A 7,103-nucleotide genomic window follows, 5' to 3' on the forward strand; every position below is an offset into this window, starting at 1 on the left:
ACTAAATAGCACTTTCCAAATAAAAATGACAGCAGTTCTCGCTAGCGCTAAAGTTTCTGTTTTTTACAGCAAGTTCAATCAAGACTTTCCCCAAGTCTTCCCAACGGTTCTACTTGGCACAAACACTAATTAAACACAAAAAACACACCCAAAACACAGGCTAGATAATTTATTTATTACTAAACAGGAGCAAAAAAGCAAGGAATAAAAATAAAATTGGGTTGCTTCCCAACAAGCGCTATCGTTTAACGCCCCTAGCTAGGCATAAGAAGCAAGAATAGATCTAGGTATTGCCATAATAATAAGATAAATTGTTAAAAGTCATTTCATATTCTCTAAGTTCAGCAGCAAGTTTTCTTTAAGGCAAGCAAAAGTAATCAAAAGGGCTAAATTTGTTGGGACAAAAGTCTCCAAGATCAACCTTGGGAGGTATAGGTTCCTCCTTTGGTCCTTCATATTGCACAACCAATTCATCATTATAAGCATTCTTTTGACAGAACTTTGTGAGCCTATATTCAAGAGAATATCCCAATTCATTATCTCGAATAGCTAAATCATCATTAATTTTAGAAATTCTATCAACTAAAACATTGGTAGGAACCCTTTTTCTAAGATTTTCATTGAAAGCAACATAGTCTAGAGATTGAAAACGTATTATTTCTTCTTGATCAAAGAGGATAGTCTCTATGGGAGGACGGCAAGCATCCACCCTATAATGCGCAAAGGTTTCTTTGGCCTCTTTAATTATGAATCAAAACTCATGATCCAAAAATATAGTAATGGCACGCTTAATAGAAGAATGCTCAATATTAGAAAATTCTAGGTAAATCCTTTGTATAGAAGGATGCAAGTGCATGAATTGCCTCTCAAGTTCAACTACAAGCATGGCAATAGCGTCCGCAAGACTACTAATTGTATGAAGAATAGAACTACCCATAGAAGGTAAAGCACCGGCACAAGTAAAGAAATCTTGAATAACTCCTTTTCCAATAATATTACCGCTACCAACACGAAATCTTTTTATATGTGAGCTAGTGGGTTCTTTAGTAGGAGCATCAAAATTATTATCGACAATAGTATCCCCAATTTCAGACATAGAGGCAAAAGGCAAATAACTAGCCATAACGACAAACAAGCAAACTAACACACGAGTAAACAGGAGCAAACGGGCAAAAGAGGCAAATAGAGAGGGAGGATAGAGAGAGAGGGCGAATAAAACGGCAAGGGTGAAGTGGGGGAGAGGAAAACGAGAGGCAAATGGCAAATAATGTAATGCGGGAGATAGAGATTATGATGGGTGCTTGGTATGTTGACTTTTGCGCAGAGTCACCGGCAACGGCGCTAGAAATTCTTCTTGCTACCTCTTGAGCACTGCGTTGGATTTCCCCGAAGAGGAAGGGATGATGCAGCAAAGTAGCGTAAGTATTTCCCTCAGTTTTTGAGAACCAAGGTATCCAGTAGGAGGCTACGCTCGAGTCCCTTGTACCTACACAAAAACAATATCACAACGCAACTAACGCGCTTAGGGGTTGTCAATCCCTTCACAGTCACTTATGAAAGTGAAATCTGATAGAGATGATAAATAATATTTTTTGGCATTTTTGGTATTGAGATGCAAAATAAATAAAGTAAAAACAAAGTAAAAGGAAAGCAATAGTAAAGTGATGGAGATTGATATGATGAGAAAGAGACCCGGGGCCCATAGGTTTCACTAGTGGCTTCTCTCAAGAGCATAAGTATTCTACGGTGGGTGAACAAATTACTGTTGAGCAATTGACATAATTGAGCATAGTTATGAGAATATCTAGGTATGATCATGTATATAGGCATCACGCCCGAGACAAGTAGACCGAAACGATTCTGCATCTACTACTATTACTCCACTCATCGACCGCTATCCAGCATGCATCTAGAGTATTAAGTTAAAAAACAGAGTAATGCCTTAAGCAAGATGACATGATGTAGAGGGATAGTTTCATGCAATATGATAAAAACCCCATATTGTTATCCTCGATGGCAACAATACAATACGTGCCTTGCTGCCCCTTCTGTCACTGGGAAAGGACACCGCAAGATTGAACCCAAAGCTAAGCACTTCTCCCAAGGAAAGAACAACTAATCTAGTAGGCCAAACCAAACTGATAATTCGAAGAGACTTGCAAAGATAACCAATTATACATAAAAGAATTCAGAGAAGATTCAAATATTATTCATAGATAGACTTGATCATAAACCCACAATTCATCGGTCTCAACAAACACACCGCAAAAAGAAGATTACATCGAATAGATCTCCACGAGAGAGAGGGAGAACATTGTATTGAGATCCAAAAAGAGAGAAGAAGCCATCTAGCTACTAGATATGGACCCGTAGATTTGAAGTAAACTACTCACACTTCATCGGAGGGGCTTGGGTGATGATGTAGAAGCCCTCCGTGATCGATGCCCCCTCCGGCGGAGCTCCAGAACAGGCCCCAAGATGGGATCTCGTGGATACAGAAAGTTGCAGAGGTGGAATTAGGTTTTTGGCTCTGTCCCCGATCGTTTGGGGGTACGTGGATATATATAGGAGGAAGAAGTACGTCGGTGGAGCTTCGAGGGGCCCACGAGGCAGGGGGCGCGCCCTAGGGGGGCGCCCCCTACCCTCGTGAGCACCTCGTGGCTTTCTTGACAGACGGTCCAAGTCTCCCGAATCTTATCTGATGAGAAAATCACGTTTCCGAAGGTTTCATTCCGTTTGGACTCTGTTTGATATTCCTTTTCTTCGAAACCCTAAAACAGGCAAAAAACAACAATTCTGGGCTGGGCCTCCGGTTAATAGGTTAGTCCCAAAAGTAATATAAAAGTGGAAAATAAAGCCCAATAATGTCTAAAACAGTAGATAATATAGCATGGAGCAATCAAAAATTATAGATAAGTTGGAGACGTATCATCCCCCGATCCCACCTGCCGACGGCGACCTCCTCTCAACCAGCCCCACCGCCGGCCTCCAGATCCAACCCAGCAGCTACCAGCTCAAGCCTAACCCTACCCCGCGGCCATGGCCATGGCCCCGCCGCTAGGGTTTCTCACCCAGCCTTCCCTCGCTATCGCCCGCGCAGGAGGAAGGAGCCCGAGTCTCCAGTGGCCATGAGCGATGACAAGGATACCCTTGACCTCTCCGCCCTCGGCGTCGCCGTCCCTAACGCCGCAGGTTCGTTCTACGCTCCCGCTCCCCCCTTGCATTGCCGTTGATGGGGCGTAAGGTCTTATTGGTTTCACTGGTGGTGGTTTCAATGCAGAGCTCAGCGCGTGGACTCCTGAGCTCAGCGCCGAGAGCTTAGGCCAACTTGGTCGAGTCGATTAAGGTGAGGTTTCCCGCAACGCTTTTGTGTTATTTTGTTCCTCGTTCATTTGGGTGGCTCTGGGTTGTTTATGTGGCCTAGTTGTGCTAATTCGGTGCGGTGGTTGTGCAGAACACGCTGCAAGGATTGGCAGTGTGGCACTAGGACATGCTCAAGAGCCTGTAGCCCAAGGTGAGGAAGTGCGTCGAGGCGCTCAAAGAGATCCAAGTATAACTACAGGGGTTCCACTACGCTCTACTAGGAGACTCGTGGCAGTGTGGATCATTAACTGTTCCTAAGTGCGATTTCTGTGATTCTCTGATGCAACTTGCTATTGACGGTACAACTTGGTAGGTACTGCCATTGATAAGAAGTCTTGCGTAACGGTACAACTTGGTTCGTAGTCGTACTGCCAACAATTATATTTGTTTTTGATGCGTAGTCTTGCCTAAAGGAGTTTTGTCAATGCTACAAATATACTGATTAAAAAAATTTGTTTTCTCCAACATTCTCAAATATACTAACTACACATTCTTCCAAGTGATTTACTACACATTCTCAAATTCTCCAACATTATATTTGTTTTCAATGTGACATTCGATTTGGAGGATGTGATGATCCTTTCCCCAGATGATTGGCAATGAACATGCTGAGCGCTATTTCTCTTCAGAGAAACCAAACCAGTATTCTGATCCTCCTAGCCAGTGCACATGCCTCTATTCATATGGCCATTGTGGATAATTCTATGCTTTAATAATTCTCCTGATATATCACTGTTTATTAGTAGGAGATTTCTTCTGCTTGGCCATAACAGCAATTTCATGTTGTTTCTTTTGTAATTCGATGGTTTACAATCTGATATCAAATAATGTGGTTACAACCTATTTACAGCAAAGCTTGTGATCCTTGCAATAATTCTCCTGATATATCAAATAATGGCTCAAACCTGAAGTACTTAAAATAGATTGTCATTCCTTTCTTGCTTGTTTTGATACCCATATACCTGCCCTGTATTAGCTCTTCCCTTTAATGCATGTTAATTCAGTGTTGTTGATTTGATGCCGATGTTCAGAAACAAGATTTTTATGGATCGGTTTATTTTTGTGCTTTGTTATTATCTTTGATCAGTATCAGTTGTGTCTCTCTTAAGAGACACTCTACCTTTTCTGACTCGAGTTGTTAACAATTGTTCCATACTTCTGTTAGCTACAACAATTTTTTTTGAATTTGGTCCTGCATGAGTTTTTACTACTGCTAACATAGAGTATTTGCTACTAGTAAAACAGGGATTTTATATAGTTTTTACTACTGCTAACACACAACGGAGTATTTGCTACTAGAAAAACAGGGATGTTGTATGCACTGCTACCTGATGAGTGCTTTCTTTGTACTATTTCACCTTGGCATGCATATGTTTATTTCACCTTAGATGGAAATGAGTGTTATCGAGGAAATGGTTTTAGATAAACCAGCACCTCTCATCAGTCTTTCTTACTCAGTGTTATCGTCTGCTTGGTTTTAGGTGATGGACTCATTTCCCACGGTGGTTTTGCTTGTGTTTTCCTGATGTTGTTTCGTGTCGGGTTCTGATTTGCTTTGCTACTATTATTTCTGTGGCGATGCAGACTTGTGGTGATGAAGAGCAAGGCCGAGAAGGACTCCAACAAGCCCAAGCGCCCCCTGAGCACCGTCTTAGTCCTCATATGAGCCCCGGATCTGATTTTTTGTTGTGGTTTGATTCGTGTTGTTTCTGTGGCATGGTGACATGTCTAGACTAGGCTCGTTTTGGTTCTGTTTTCGCAGGGACAACTTCAGGAAGGACTCCAACATCAAGCATGTCTCCATGGTAAGCATCTCAGTTCCCTTTGCTCCCACTCTTGTCTCCTTGTTCTTATTCAAACTGGTGTTGTGATAGTTTTCCTTTCAAATAATGTGTCCTGATTTGTGTTCAAATCGCAGGTTGGCAAGGGCGGTGGTGAGAAGTGGAAGTATCTTGAGTGATGTTGTAAGTTACCCGCTCCCCCATCCCCTCTCTGTTACTGCTCTATTCGGTGTTGGTCTCTTCTGCCTAATCTCAGTGTTTGCTCGGTGATGCGATGAAATTTTGGCAGACTGTGAGTTGGTTTCCATGTTTCCGTATAGCCGCACCATGTCATTTGGGTATTGTTTGACCCAGTTGGTCAGTGATATTTAGAATTTAGTCGATGTGTAATTGTCGATCTACTTCCTATTCTCAATGGTTGTTCAAATTTATGGTTTGCTATGTTCAAATGTTTGTAGCCTTGTAGTCTTGTTAGAATTTGTATACTTTGTGCTCATCGATTCAAATTGCTGCTCGAATTTGTTTCCAAATCCGCCATGCCAGTTCGCATGATTTGTTCAGCTATTCTTCTTCTGTTAATACTTATCCTAGAATCTATCGCCTTGCACCACATTAACATCTCCTCTGTTTGAATGAATTGCAGGAGAAGGCTCCCTAATTGCCAAGGCCAAGTACACCAAGAAGATCGACACCTACAACAACCCACTGGTATAACATTCACGTCAAACACCTTCATCAGAATCATAGACATGTGATATTAACACAACATTGTGGTATTGATCCATTCTCTTTTGTGCCTATCCCGGTTTTCGTTTCAGGCAGGAGAGGCGTCCGACGACTCTGACAAGTCCCAGTATGAGGTGAGCGACGAGGACGACGAAAGCAATCTGAGACCATCCTGATCCATCCGCCAACTTTTTCCCCATGATCCCCTAACTGCTCAACATGTTCTGTTCTGAATATCTAAAAACTTGTTGTATGTAGGGGGACTTGTGATGCGGCACGCAAAGCATCAGCAGGGGAGGGGGTCTCTGAAATGTCGCCGCTTTCGCTCATTGCTAGTGTCACCGATTGATGATGGATGGTTGTTGTTAGTTTAGCTCCTTAGTAGTACCTCCTAGTCTTTCAGGAGGCTGCTGCTGGTAGCTATAGTCTGTTCATCGATTGATGATGGATTGTTGAATGTACTTATTGTTGTACCCGTGGCTGTTTAAGGAATACATTCGCGTTGAAAGAAATAAAATGATCTTGATACATGCTTGTTTGAAATCCTTGTATCTCACTGTCGCTGGAACAACGCTCGTCAAGTTTGTGAATGTTTGCTATGGAGGCCCAAAATTGAAATGGACTACAAAAAGTTTGAGGCCCAAAAAATAAATGAATCATATAAGGCCAAGTCCTATAAAATAAAAAGGCTGAATTCTTGGGCTCGGCCCATGTAGTTGACACAAATTGCTTGAAAAAATATATAATAAATGGGCTCGGCCCATAAAGACGGTTGAACTGGACCGGGCTGAATCTTGTCAGTGACCTTTCCAATTCGTCACAATTTTGCCACGTCATATCTGACGTGGCATGTGCAGACAGCCAGTGACCAAAACAAAAGGTCATGGGTTCAACGACCTTCTGTTTTGGTCGTAAACGTCTACGACCTTCTCACAGAGAAGGTCGTAAGTTTCAGTTTACTACCGCCAGCTTTTGACCTTCTGTTTTTGGTCACAAAAAGGTCGCAAATGAAAAATAATGACCTTTCAGTGACCAATAGTCAAGGTCACAAGTTGACATATTTCTTGTAGTGATTATACATCTCATGTACTATTAATCTTGTCAATAGTCAAATGCGGTTTTGAAAAATGCATTAGAGCATGGTTAATAATATAGCCAGTCGATGGCTATAAGGAACTGCCATGTCATCTATAGCCATCATCTATTATATGCACTCATACACCCGCAAAAAAA

The 7,103-nt window shown here is 42.0% G+C and overlaps 1 long non-coding RNA gene and 1 pseudogene across 1 annotated transcript; both read left to right on the plus strand.

Moving 5' to 3' along the window:
• Positions 1–3,927: 3,927 nt before the first annotated feature.
• LOC119304539 lies at positions 3,928–4,019 on the plus strand (annotated as a pseudogene).
• Positions 4,020–5,115: 1,096 nt separating this feature from the next.
• LOC119297076 lies at positions 5,116–6,031 on the plus strand. The gene is made up of 4 exons (XR_005145511.1): positions 5,116–5,168; positions 5,282–5,327; positions 5,788–5,852; positions 5,963–6,031. It is a non-coding gene; the product is annotated as an uncharacterized LOC119297076 (long non-coding RNA).
• Positions 6,032–7,103: the final 1,072 nt, after the last annotated feature.

This window comes from Triticum dicoccoides, chromosome 5A (genome assembly GCF_002162155.2).
Source record: "Triticum dicoccoides isolate Atlit2015 ecotype Zavitan chromosome 5A, WEW_v2.0, whole genome shotgun sequence".
NCBI classification, from domain to species: domain Eukaryota; kingdom Viridiplantae; phylum Streptophyta; class Magnoliopsida; order Poales; family Poaceae; genus Triticum; species Triticum dicoccoides.